Raw genomic sequence first — 14,945 nt, 5'->3', positions numbered from 1 at the left:
TTGTTATCCCTTCCAGCCTTGACTTCTAGATGTGAGCAAGGCGCATTGGTGAGAATCGAGAGGTTCGCACCTTGTGGAGCCAACTTCTTTTTCAGCCTCTCAATCAAAGCACAGGACCCATTGACAGGTCCACTACCACTGTAGATCCGAACTCTTATACTACATAGGGACCAATCAATGAGTGCTGCATGTTGATTGCAGGGTACGAGACAGTCTTCAGCTTGCTGTGTGGTTATCTGTCTCTCAGTGCATTTCTCTCACTCATTGCCTTTATTAAAGGTCACCATAAATGGGTTTTTGCCTCCAAGGTCTTGTTTAATAAAAAAAATGTGTTTCTCAGTGGATGATTTGTTGCGTCGAGACGTTTGTGTTATTAAATCACTTAATTGCGTTTGCCTTTTCCTCCCTTGCATAAAATGATTCTGAGAAAAAGCTTGGTTTCATTAGTTTACGAGCACACAGGCGAACAGGGCCGATGCTGGTATCAGTTCCTACGTGGCCTGGCAATTAAAGCTTTATTAGTAAGAGTTGAGTTCATTACGAAGGCCATGTATTTCCCAGTCTGCACACGTCAGATAACCTCCCAAGCAACGGAGGCCACATCCCTCTACTGTCACTTCAGAGCCCTGACGAATTGATCCGGGTAATAAAATGACAGGCCTGCCACAATATACGGATGGCCTTTAGTTGGAGAGCCCGTTAGGTGGTGGAGGGAGGCTTGTTTGAGCTTTATTTACACCCGCGTGTCATCGTGGCTCACCCTTGTGATAAAACGCTTCAGCAGATCTGTGGTGTGTTTGAAATGCCATGAGGCGCACACAGCTCATGCAGGAATGCCTAATGGACAGCTTTGGTGGATTGCTAATTTAGTCACTATCTAGACTCAGGGTCAAAAGTCTCTTACTGCAGCAATTACAACATTTACAGAAATTTATTTCTGGGCTAGCAGGCTGAGTTGAAGTATGCTGCTTTTTGACCTTGAGGTTTAAACTGAACAATTTTAATTTTATTAAGACTTGTTTATCTATGAGACATTTTATGCAAGGATACAAATAATTTTTGCTTCTTTAATTTATTCTTTGTTTATTTATAAAACAAAATTCTCACAGCTTTGTATTTTGCATCCATTCCAATTATAAGTTAAAGTTAACTTAATCCATTGTGGTTTGGACTTTTTGAAGAAACTTGATGAGTAAAGTAAATGTTGGAATTAACTGTATTTTATGTGCTTTTGATCAAGATGAGAACAGGGAGACTTGATAGCTCTGATTTCCATATATATTTTTTTATTATTATTTAGAACCATATATTATTGGGTTACAATTGCTGTAAAAAAAAAATAAAGATAAAAATAAGCTTTTTATTGCAAGTATGTGTACATAAATAGTGCATTGAATTTAGCTCTGCTTAGTGAATAAAAAATAAATAAGAAATTAATAATGTCAGAGTCACACGTAAAATCTTAATGACTGTTTAACTGAGTCAATTAAAAAGCTTTATTTCATTAAATATACATGAATAAATTGTTTTCTCACAAAGAAGGATTGAATTAAACCAAAAGGGAAAAAATGGTGATGTAACTTGAGTTCACTTTTATTGATTGATTGATTGATTGATACTTAAAAAATATTAAAATAAAAATAATTTTGGAGTTTAGACAGAAATGTTAACGTAAACCATTGGTAGGGCTTCTTAAAAAAAAAAGTATCTTTTGGGGTACAATAGCTTGTATCATATTTACCTCTAAAAGGTTCATAGTATCTTGTACATATTACTACTCTAAAGTGCTAATGTGCACACACAATGTTTGCATGTTTTTCTTACAGTGTAGGTTCAGACCTTTTGAAAAACCTGTCATTTGTTTTGAGCATTTTGACCAGCCTGATGCAGCACCAGTCTCAAGCAAATAGTTTGGGTTAGGAAGCGGGACTGTGGTTGCTGTCCAATGGATGAGAAGCAAAGTATTTGAGAAATCTGTTTGAAAACTGTCTTTATTTTTGCAGTTCCATGAAGTAACACAAGTAGTGAAAAAAATTGCTTTAATATTTGATGTGATGTCAGGTTTTGGGATGATTATCTTCCAAGAGCAGTTTTCAGTCAGTGTCTCGACAGACTGACCTGCTAAACACCCTTATTAAGTTAGTCTTATTAACTTAAGTCACACATTTCCATGGAATGAAATTAGTAAGGGATATTAAAGACCGTTACTTATCAAAACATTTGATTGCCACCTAACAAGATCAAGAACAAAATCACAAGCTTAATATAAGCAATTACCTTTCTACTGGTTAAAAAAAGTTTGTAGCTATAGTCTCCTTCAGTTTACCTTCTTACAATGTTTTTAAGGCCAGTTAAATAAGTGTTCAATGGGGCTCTGAGAGGTCAGACATAAATAGGGTGGATTATTGTAGCTGTGCAGTCAAAGATGCAGTCTGGACTAAAGGTTAGCTTTTCAAGAAAAGATAGCATGATCCTGAAATTGGTTACCTTGCACCCCTGCTTGCCGGTGAGTTGGATGAAGAGTGTTGAGACATAGGTAAAATCAATGCACTGGAGTCATGTCCATCACCTAAACTAGACAGGGGGGAAGCCTCATGTCCTCTCAGGGGCCAATTTACAGAGTAAACAGGACCCTGGAGATGGGATGGCAAATTTCAGCTGTCCCATTGGTCACTTTCTTAGCACTTAGTGGGTTTTATTAACTCACAATGTCTCTGCGATACACACAGTGTGGACTTATAAAACACTTCAGTGATGTAGAGGCTTTATGATTTGGTAAAATGGCCAATTTACCACTGAAACCATGAACCTTTCAAATCCGTTCCAGTGCTCATTTTTTGAAGTGACTGCAGCTTAGTTCATTGCTCATGTTTGCTGAACTTTTAGACTGCTTGCTTTTATGCTCTGAGATCTCAGTGTACTATTCGTTTTAAAAGGGTGTCACGACACAACTAATGATATATTGGAGTTAAAGGGATAGATCACCCAGAAATTAACATTCTGTCATTATTTACTCACCCTCAAGTTGTTCCAAATCTATATGAGTTTCTTTCTTCTGGTCAATACAAAATATTATATTTAGAAGCATGTGGGTAACCAAACAGTTACTGGTCCTCATTGACTTTCATAGTATTTTTTTTCCCGAACTATGGAAGCCATTGTGGACCACCAACAGACAGAATTTTCATTTTTGAGTGAACAACCCCTTTCAGTGTACTTGTTTAGTGAGAAAAGTTGCTCCCAGACAGATGAGTATAATAGCCCATGATACATTAGTTAAAATGATGCATTTCTGATTCCTGAAGTTAATTGGCTGAGTGGCTTTTCAGAAGGCAATAATTCATCCAACCAATTCATTATAACACATTGATTCATTTAGGAATAAAACAGATGACAGTCTCTATAATTGAGTCTTTGAATCATTCACTGAATTGATTTGATTTGTGCAATAACACTAATTTGTTCATTATGAAAACAAATTACTGTCTTTGAGTGAGTCCTTAAATTCACTGATTCTATTCATTCAGACACATAGATTCATTTAGGAATTATTTAAAGTCTTTATAAGTGATTTCTTGAATCATTAACTAAATTAATTTGTTTAAAATTACTGATCAGATCAGAAACAAGTGACTGCCTTTACAAACGCATCACCGAAACATTCACTCAAACTATTTGTTTTAAAATCGCAAATGATTCATTGACTTGCTCATAAAGACAGTCGGTTTATTTGAAACCATAGATTCATTCAGATTTATTTTTGTTATGTAATTTGTTCAAACTGTGCATTATTGGGAGAATTTGGCAAACCTGTTTGGTAGCAGTCATTATTTTTGCTATGCAGTTTGGTGCCACTAATTAGTTCAGAGTGAGAGATTAGGTTTACACCAAGTAATCATTTGTCATAGGTAGACCCTTTTCTGTCTTTAACTTTAGTTAATCATAATCAGCAAAAAGACATAAAATAACACCAAAAGGTGTGATTGCTTTCTTGGTTCATTGAAACAAGTAGGTGACATGTGAAGTAGCACTTCTCAACACACCAGACAACAACAAGAGGGTAGGAAGAGGAGGCTGTTCTCCCCTTCACGTGCATTATAAAGGACCAGGAATTGCCTTATCACACTTCTTAAATGTGACATTGAACATGACAAGACTGTACAACCCTCAGACCTCTGTGCTTCTCAGAATTGTGCATTGAGTCCTGGACCATGAGTGCATATGCACTGCCTTATTTAATTTGGCTGTATTTGATGGGACATCCACCCAGTATCTGCTAACACAGTAAAACTTTGTAACAACTATAGGGATGTCTCCACACCTGCACACACACTAACAGATCTGTTCAAAAATTGATTTTCTCCCATATGCACACGTACCGACTGGCACACTGTTTAACAAATACAGCCTTGGTATTACTGTGTGATGCTATAAATCACATTAATGGGGATCAGCTGACTGCATACTGTTCTTAACAAAAAGGCCACACACACAGTCAGTCTTGAGGTCTTAAGTTCCTAAAAAATAGTTCCTAAAAAAATTTAATGCTGCTATCATTTACCACTTACTTTCATGTTATTTCTAACCTTTGTAATCATTGCAAAGCAAATGTACACATTTCATGTATATTATATGTGTGTGTGTCTCTGTGTGTGTGTGTATATATATATATTACACTGGCCACTTTATTAGGTACACCTGTTCAATTTCTTGGTAACACAAATTGCTAATCAGCCAATCACATGGCAGCAACTCAAGTGGTGAAGACGACTTGCTGAAGTTCAAACTGAGCATGAGAGTGGAGAAGAAAGGGGATTTAAGTGACTTTGAACATGGAATGGTTGTTGGTGCCAGACAGCTGGTGTAAGTATTTCAAAAACTGCTGATCTACTGGGATTTTCACACACAACCAATTCTAGGATTTACAGAGAATGATCCGAAAAAGAGAAAATATCCAATGAGCAGCAGTAGTGTGCACGGAAATGCCTTGTTGATGTCAGAGGTCAGAGGAGAATGGGCAGACTGGATAGAGATGATAGAAAGGCAACAGTAACTCAAATAACCACTCATTACAACCAAGGTATGCAGAATACCATCTCTGAACACACAACACATCGAACCCTAAAGCAGATGGGCTACATCAGCAGAAGACTACACCGTGTTCTGCTCCTGTCAGCTATGAACAGGAAACGGAGGCTGCAATTCACACAGGCTCAACAATAATAATAATGGATAATACACCATGTCACAAAGCTCAAATCATGTTAGACTGGTTTCTTGAACATGACAATGAGTTCAATTTACTCAAATGGCCTCCACAGTCACCAGATCTCAATCCAATAGAGAAGTTTTGGGATGTGGTGGAACAGGGGATTTGCATCATGGATGTGTTATCATGTCAATGTGGACCAACATCTCTGATGAATGTTTCCAACACCTTATTGAATTTAAGCCACGAAGAATTAAGGCAGTTCTGAAGGCAAAAGAGGGTCCAACCCGATACTAGCAAGATATATCTAATAAAATGGCCAGTGAATGTGTGTGTGTGTGTGTGTGTGTGTGTGTGTGTGTGTGTATATATACATATATATGCTTTTATTGTTTATCTTATTTATTTATTTAAGTAGATGATTGTGGTGTTGTATTATCTATTTTCACCTGCGAGTGCGTGTTTTAGTTGCTACTTTATTAGCATGCTATTTATTGCTTCTGCTTTTATGGTGGATGTTGTTTAGCTTTTAGTTCGCTATCCATTCATTTGCTGAAAGCCTCCATCCATGCATGTAGCCATGTAACCAATTTTCTTGCAGAATTTGAACACTTACATTTATTTGTGATTTAATATTTCACCTGAAATTGGAAATAGAGAGAAAGTAGCTCTTCTTTTCCGTATACCACACCTCCTCCTCGCAGCATTGGCTCTTATCAGATGCAAGCAAAAAAAAAAAAAAAAAAAAAAAAGAAAGGGAAAAAAAATATCTGGCTTGTGCATTTTACTGCTGATTTAATTAGCAATCTCTTGGTAAGTTCACCTCAGTATCTGTCACACCTCACTAAAATGAAAATCCATTGTCTAGGAAAAAAGGTAGATTAATGAATGCCCTTTGTAATAAATGAAAATGGGAAGCGCAAATATGCATAGTCATGAAATTTAATTGTGCTTTCTGGTGATTGGGTTTTGCTGGGAGTGGGTGTGTGAGAGAAAATGGCGATAGGGCCAGAGGTGGCTCAATGTAGCGCATAACGCACAGCTTCAGCTGCCTAATGAAGCAAGTGTTTATGACTGAATGCAATTGTGTCATGTCTACTACGCTGAAACACACACATGTCCTTGAGTGTGTGCTGTAAGACCACCATCATACTAATTTTGTTTACTCATGCAGATTTGTTTACTCGTATCAACTAGTTGTCAAGTCACCTTTATTTATATAGCACTTTTAACAATACAGATTGTGTCAAAGCAGCTTTACAGTATCAAAATAGGAAAATAGTGTTTCAGTTCAAAGGGACAATAGTAAACATTCAATTTTTCACCTAAAGGCAGTTCATAATTGAATTCAATGATGTCATCGTCCAACTCAGTTCAGTTTAAATAGTATCTGTGCATCGAAGTCAACCATATCACTGGAAATCAATGTCCCCAACTAAGCAAGCCAGAGGTGACAGCTGCAAGGATTCAAAACAGACTGGACTATTGTAATGCTCTCCTGGCGAGCCTTCCTGCATGTACTATCAAGACTTTGCAACTGATCCAGAATGCAGCAGCGAGGGTTGTCTTCAATGAGCCAAAAAAAGGTCACGTTACTCCTCTCCTCATCAGGTTACACTGGCTACCAGTAGCCGCTCGCATCAAATTCAAGGTACTGATGCTTGCCTACAAGACGACCACTGGCACGGGACCAACATACCTAAACTCACTAATTCAATCTTATGTGCCCTCCAGAAGCTTGCATTCTGCAAGTGAACGACACTTGTGGTGCCGCAGAACCTGATTTTACCAAGTGAGACATGTTCCTGGGACAACATCTTTGTTGAGCCTGGAACAACATTGTGATGAACCGATCAGATTTGAAGAACAGGTTTATAGATTTTGTGAAGTTTACGCTTACAATCACTGTTAGGTGCTTGTACATCAGTGTCATTCATCTACCATTTCCTCTGATTTTCACTCATCAAGGATCACTCATGGTTAAGGTTAGGTTTAGGTGTAGGGATATGGTCAAGACTACATTTTTTGAGTAAAATGTTGTTCCAGGGTCAACAAAATATGACCTAGGAACACATCTAACTCAGCAATATCAGGACGTGCTGTGGGGACATCCCAAAGAAGTTCAAAATCAGACCTTTTCCTGGACTGTGCCCAGTTTGTGGAATGACCTCTCAATCTTAAGTGGTACAGCTCTTGACAACAACAGACTCTACAGAGTCTTGTTGTCATGTGGCTGCATTTTGGTTCGTTTCAACTGGTTCGGACCAAACCAATCAGTGTGGTGTGAAAATGAAGCAAAAAAGCTGAAACATGCTACAATGTATAATTGTTTGCCCTTGGTTTGGACCAAATGAACTGAACTAGAGATGTGAAAGCACCCCTAAAGATTCATCTTTTTCGCCAGCACTTAACCAACTAATAGGACTTTTCTTGTATTTCATATATTAAAAAAAAAAAAAAACCTGGCTATGCGTTCTGTACGAGACTAACTGAGGCTTGTCATGACACTTGTATACTGTTGTTGATCTGATTGCTTCTATTGTTCACATTTGTAAGTCGCTATGGATAAAAGCGTCTGCTAAATGATTAAATTTAAATGTAAAACTCCATCTGTGACAGAATGGAGAAAAAAACCTTGGGAGAAACCAGGCTCAGTCAGGGGGCCAGTCCTCCTCCGGCCAGACGAACCAGCAGGTTGATCCATGCTGTAGCAAAGTTAGATTGTGTTGTATAAACCCAAACATATAAGATTTTTATGAAAACAGACACAGAAACAAAATCTTCCAAAACTGCATTTATCGGAGGCAAAATAGAGTCCTTCAGAATTTAAATGCTGATATGGTGCTCAAGAAACATTCATTGTTATTATTAATGTTGAAAACAGTTGCTTTATATTTTTTGTGGAAATGATGCTAAAAAAAATAAGGATACGAAAGACAGTTCAATGAAATACAATTTTTTTTTAACATTACCATTTACTTTCACTTTTGATCAATTCAATATTTCCTTGCTGATTAAAAAAAACAATTTAAAAAAAAAAATAAAACAACTCTTACTGACTTCAATTCAGAAGAGTTGTATATTCATTTTGGTCATAATACTGGAAAGCTGTAATCTAATTGGCTGATTTAGGGACTTCTGTTAGTTTGCCTAGAAACAAAGTGTGTTTATATGGTACCAGGTGGATACATCTGCTTTTGAGAATTAAATAATCATACCTTATTTTTTTTTGTTTGTTTGTTTGCCAGGTTAGTGCCATTAAACCTTTTGAAAATATTCAGTTGTATGGATGCTGTTTTGTTGATCTAACAACAATAAAAAAGTTGATCAAACAAAATATTATTTTTCCACCATTTCTATGAAGGGGTAATGAGGAATCCTGCAACCTGATAGCGTTCTTGCTATCTCTCTCTCTTGCGTCTGCCTGAAGACACACATTGGTTTGAGCCAGAGCGCTTCATTTTCTCTGTCTCTCCTGCTTTCTTACATGCTGCGTGTTTTCATCATCGTTGTGGGACATCAATTTGTCTTCCACAGAGCATGCGGGATTGTAGACGCATGCTGGCACCTATCAAACGGGGAGAGGCCGGAAAGCTGCTTCTTTCCTTAACATCACATAAAAGCCGTATATACATGCCCAAATAAATATAAAGAAAGCAGAAAACATGATAAAGAAATAAGTCATACTAATTAGCCCGCTAATTCTTTGAGGACTGTGCCAGCTTGATAAAGGATGCTAAAGCTTATTAAAGTAAAAGCAGCGTTGTACATTTTTAATTCTTTTTATTTATTTATTTTTTTAATCCCACTTTATGAAGTTTGCTGCATGTAGTGTGGGTGGTGGAAAGAAAAAAGGAATGGGCTTTGATTGTGTCGCTGTAAGGCAGCAGGGGTTTCCGACTTGCATTAATGCATTGATGCATTAACACACCAAAGGCCTTTATTGCCACCTAGGGTCCAGACTACGCTCTTGCTTTTCTTCCGTCTTTGCATACTTTGACTCTCCCTTATGCTGCTGCACATTCCTCTAGCTCACTCACTATTTCACATGAGCTTTTTTAATGTTATAATCTAAAATGAAGAATGTGGCATTTCATTATCATACATGTATAAGCAGTATCCAGAGGGCTGGCTGCTGCATGGAGAGTGAATGGCAGAATGAAGGCTCTAGCTTTCCCTGGAGGAGAGTGATGGAGATATCCCACAAAGCCGCAGCCTGTCAGTGTGATCGGGCCCGCAGTGGGCCAGCATCTCCACCATGTCCCTGCCTCACAAAGAAAATGTCACACTGTCAGCAAAATGATTGTCCTGTTTTAAAAGAAGAAGATTTGAAATGGAAGCTTTATAGAGTGAAGAACTTCATATTTATTTATTATTATTTATTATTTTTTTTCCATATTGCAGTTTTCAGCAAAAGTGTTTCATCTGGTTGGGCATGGACGATATGTCCAATATGTCCAGAGTTCTTTTCTTTTATGCCATATCGCTGTGCTTCTCAAACTTTCCATATACGTTAAATCAGAACAGGAAGTACCACCTAATACTGACAATGTTCCCCCCTTTTTCAGTATTAAGCATACAGTCTATGTCTCTGTTTGCATTTGATCTTAAAACTCTTACAGACCTGGCCACATATGACATAAAATATACCGTATTTTTCGGACTATAAGTCGCGAGTATAAGTATGAGTATAAGTTGCATCAGTCCAAAAATATGTCATGACGAGGAAAAAAACATATATAAGTTGCACTGGACTATAAGTCGCATTTATTTAGAACCAAGAGAAAACATTACCGTCTACAGCGGCGAGAGGGCGCTCTATGCTGCTCAGTGTAGGCTACAGGAGCACTGAGAAGTATAGAGCGCCTTCTCGCGGCTGTAGACGGTAATGTTTTCTCTTGGTTAATTTCTCTTAGTTAATTTCTCTTCGTTCACGTCAAATTAATTTTGATAAATAAGTCGCACCTGACTATAAGTCGCAGGACCAGCCAAACTACGAAAAAAAGTGTGACTTATAGTTCGGAAAATACGGTACTCAAAATTGAGAGCTGAATTCAGTGTAAATGTTCTCAAGTTGAATGCGCTGGTCACAATAACATTGAAATCAGTGCAATTTCAGTACAACTGAAAAACATTGCTTAAGGTCGTAACTCTTGACTATTATTTATTATTGCAGTAATGATGTACATTATATAAATAGCTGAAATATATATATATATATATATATATTTTTTTTTGGGGGGGGGGGGGGTAAGATACTAATAAATTAATACAGTTTTACCATGTAATGAAATCAGTAATGGGTTAAAAACCATTAGATGGTGTATAAACTAAATATCAGAATATTAGAATGATTTCTGATGGATCATGTGATACTTGAGACTCTAGTAATGATGCTGAAGATTCATTTTAAAATAGAAAACAGTTACTTTAAGTTATAAATATTACGGATTTATTCTGATCAAATAAATGCAGCCTTGCTGAGCATAAGAGATTTATTTTAAAAACAAAAAGTCTCATCAACCTCAAACTTATAAATGGTAGTTTTTTTGTTTGTTTGTTTACTGGTGAGCTCCCTGTGTAGCTGGTGTCTCAAGAACAAGCAACCAAGAAGTATCCAAGAGCCCTGGTTTCACCCTGCCCCAGGACAAACACTAAATCACAAATGGGCCATGACATGTGGCTCAACGAGTAAGCGTTTGAGTCCATGTGTGTCCGTGGGAGTGTGGAAAAGCTCAATCAAGGCACTCCATGAGATTGTTAGCATGCACCGGACCGCCCTCCCATCTTGTATCCCTTTTAAGTGCTGACTGGTTTGATGATAATGTATGGCACCAGAAGTAATTGGAAAATTGGCAGGCTTGTCAGAGAGATTTGGTGGATGGCACCGGCCCATCCGGCAGCAAGGTTCATGAGGTGTCGTCCCACCGTGAGATTTATATCGTCACACGGGCCGGCAATGGCAGAGTGCCCAGAGTTCAGGAAAAAGTAACTAATTTTTCATAGAGGCCTGGCTGCATATCAAACGTCATCCATAGACAGAGACAAGACCCATATGAGAGTGACATTGCTGAATAAAGCAAAGCTGTCTGCTTTGATTAACTGCTCTTGAAGCCACATATTGGACATGCATTACAAAACTGATGTTTGTATGTCTGTAAATTAAGCTGGCCTGAAGTAGTTTTCCTTATATTGTGCACATACTTCATTACAAAGCGATTACTATTTAATGAATAGGTTATTATCATGTAATTGCTATGTTGTTATGATAGTCTTGCATTTGCTTCTATAAATTTATTAAAGGGTTAGTTCACCCAAAAATGAAAAATAGTCTGTTTTACTCACCCCCGAGGCATCCAAGGTGTATATGACTTTTTTTCTTTCAGACGAATACAGTCGGATTTATATTAAAAATGTTCTTTGATCTTTCAAGCTCTATCGTTGCAGTCAGTGGGTGTTGAATTGCTTCAGTCCAAAACCGTGAAATTAAAAGCACCCTCCCATTAAAAAAAAATAAAAAAATGTCTCACAAGGCTCCGGGGGGTTGAACAATGGCCTCCTGTAGCAAATCAATGAATTTTTGTAAGAAAAATATCCATATTCAAAACGTAATAATCACTTTAATCTAGCTTGTGCTCAAGCAGTTCCAGGGGAATGACGTATGAGGTCAGCTTTGCGCATGCGCCGCTCAGAAGTGACCCATGTGGAAATGAAAACAAAACAACAGTCACCAATAAGAAGTACAAAACAAGGATTTGTAAAGACAAATGTTGGAGGATTTCAATATAAGCCAAGAGGAGAGACTGGTTTTCCTTTGCTAAAGGAAACTTTACTTCCTTTGATCCTGTTTACAAACGCTGGTTTTCACGAGACTCACCGGCGCATGCACAACGCTGACCTCCATACGTCATCCGCCCCGGGACTGCTTTTGTGTAAAACCTTTGGCACAAGCTAGATTAAAGTGATTATTACGTTTTGAATATACAGATTTTTTTCTAAAAAACATCACATTGAGTCACTACAGGAGGCCTTGATTCACCCCCCGGAGCCGTGTGAGACTCTTTATTTATGGAAGGGCGCTTTTTATTTCACATCTTTTCGACTGAAGCAATGCAACACCCGCTGACTGCAATGATAGAGCTTGGAAGATCAAAGACAGGTTTAAATGTAACTCAGACTGGATTTGTCTGAAAGATTAAAGTCTTCTACACCTATGATGCCTCGGGGATGAGTAAAACGCAGCCTTATTTTCATTTTTGGGTGAACTAACCCTTTAAGAGCTTTAGACTTGTCTGAATAATTATACAGCCCTAAAGTAATTTTCTATATATTGAGAACCTTTCATTATAAAGTTATTACTATGTAATTACAAGATAATTACTATGTCATTACTTTATAATAAGATTTGTTCCTATAAATGTATTAAGAGCTTTAAGAAACAATAAATGTTTTTAATGAGATGTCGTCATTGGTTTGTACTCTTGATGCTTTCTGTAAGTAAAGCCATGAATCATCATGTGCTTCTCAGCTGTTTTGAGTGTAGTGTGTGGTCGGGGCTCTGCCATCACACATGGCTGTGCGTAGATGTGTTTATTAACCTTTGGAGGAGGGGATAATTGCATCTGTCAGACTCACTTAAAAGCTGAGATGGCCGTCATTTCCTGTTTGTCGTCTTTTCTAAATTTGCAGGTTGTGTAAGTGACTCTGGCGTGACGTTTGCTCTTTGTTGTAGAGGCATTGAAATTACCATTATTCAGAGTTAAGCGTAACATGTCAAAATAGTTTACAACCTTGCTTCATGGGACTTTGCAAGTGATTCTCTCTCTCTCTCTCTCTCTCTCTCTCTCTCTCTCTCTCTATATATATATATATATATATAAATATATATATATATTAGTGGTGGGCCGTTATCGGCGTTAACATGCTGCGTTAACGTGAGACTCTTATCGGGCGATAAAAATAATATCGCCGTTAATCTATTCTCAAAGTTGTGTTGGGAGCTGGGTCTATACTAAGCAAGCTATGATGACTTTCACCTTGATATTTGATATAACCGACTGGATGAGGCCAGCCTAAAAAGATGCTCAGGACAGTTGACGGGCCACTGCTGCGCATCGCCACGAAAGCTTATCTTTTTCACGTGTTTTTAAGCCTTACCGCTTGTCGATTTAAACATTAAAGCATCCAAACACAAGACACGGAAAAGCTGAACAGAGTAGCCGGTTACTCGCGCGCTGTGTTCAGTGCGCACGAGAGAGAGAGCCGCGTATCACGGACAGCGACACTGAACCGAGCTAGATCTCTTCTGTAAAGTTCTCCTCGAAGTCCCTCCTGCAACGAACAAATACAAATCACAGTTTGAACAAACAAAAATATTTGAAAGAGCCCAATTCACTACCCGCGGTGTTCTGGTGTTCAGGGCTCACGCAGAGAAAGGCGTCTCAAAACACTTGAACATCGAATTTGCTTATTTTTGCTCTTGTGCCGACAAATACAATACATACAAAATATGTCAAAATATCCACCTTGGTAATTATGCTCGAAAAAACTGTCAGTTATTTCTTAAGTGAAAGTAAACAGTTGAGGAAAAAATGGGATGTGTATTATATTGGATGCGTTCATCGTCTCTTAAAGTGACCGCGCCTAATTTAGCTACTGGCTGCTGTAATGTTAATCCAAGAAAATGAAAATGAAAATCACTCACTGCTCTTGACTGAATTAATTTGTAGTTTTAACAGTCAAACCAAAAATTATTCAGACACCAGATATAATTTTTGATATAAATAGCAAAACTGTAATAATGTGAGAAATGTTGAAGGTGTTTGAATAAATGTAGGTTTGATTGTATATTAAATTTTTACATTGAAGACTATCCAGTGCTATTTTACATTTAATTATTTTTACCTTGTACATTTGTTCTGTACCTTGACACCTACAAACTTGAAAAAAACTTAAACATTGTGTAAATAGCACAAATAAATAAAAATAAACGAACATACAAATTAAACAATTTCAAACAGGGCCCACTGGTACAACCTTCACCGGGGCCCCGCTGACCCCAGCTACGGCCCTGCTCACGCGTGTTTCACACATACTCCGTCTGCAGTGCGTATGCAGTCCGTGTGCGTTACGTATGTGGTGCAGCACGGACTCGATGTGCTTTCACACAGGACGCGTTTGCAGTCCGCTACTCGGTACGTAAACGATCGCTGCACTGCTGCAGACGCAATGCTCCTGGAACGCAACTGGAATCCGTTAACATGTGTGTGTAAAAAAATACGAAACGCATACACACTGCAGACGGAGTATGTGTGAAACAGGCGTAAGGTTGTTTGCATCTTGTGCAATGTGGAATTAGTTTACAGCTTTTTCAAGCACTTTGTGATATATTTTGGAAACAGGAGATGAGCCCCCTTTCTAATGCACCACCTGGCTTGATAAACCCCTTCTCAAGGACTTACTGTTTGTCAATTTTATTTGGGTAACATACATATTCTGAATGCCTTTGGCAGAATTCGAATGAGCCATTTTAATCTAGATTAATCTAGATTAATTTCAAGATCACAGTGAGATTAATCTAGATTAAAAAAAATAATCTATGCCCACCACTACTATATATATATATATATATATATATATATATATATACACACACATCCAAATTAGACAAAGGAAATGTATGCAGTGTACATAGCCTAGCAAGGTTTCTTTTTTTTTTTTTTTTCACAAAAAAAAA

At 37.8% G+C, this 14,945-nt stretch overlaps 1 protein-coding gene across 1 annotated transcript in view; it reads left to right on the top strand.

The window, feature by feature from the left end:
• The window catches only part of LOC132104295 (PHD finger protein 14), an 80,889-nt gene that overhangs the window by 65,423 nt on the left and 521 nt on the right, over positions 1-14,945 (top strand). The window lies entirely within an intron of this gene.

This window comes from Carassius carassius, chromosome 25 (assembly GCF_963082965.1).
Source record: "Carassius carassius chromosome 25, fCarCar2.1, whole genome shotgun sequence".
NCBI lineage: Eukaryota > Metazoa > Chordata > Actinopteri > Cypriniformes > Cyprinidae > Carassius > Carassius carassius.
Note: the sequence above shows the minus strand (reverse complement) of the source record. Positions and strands in the feature narration are given on the sequence as shown.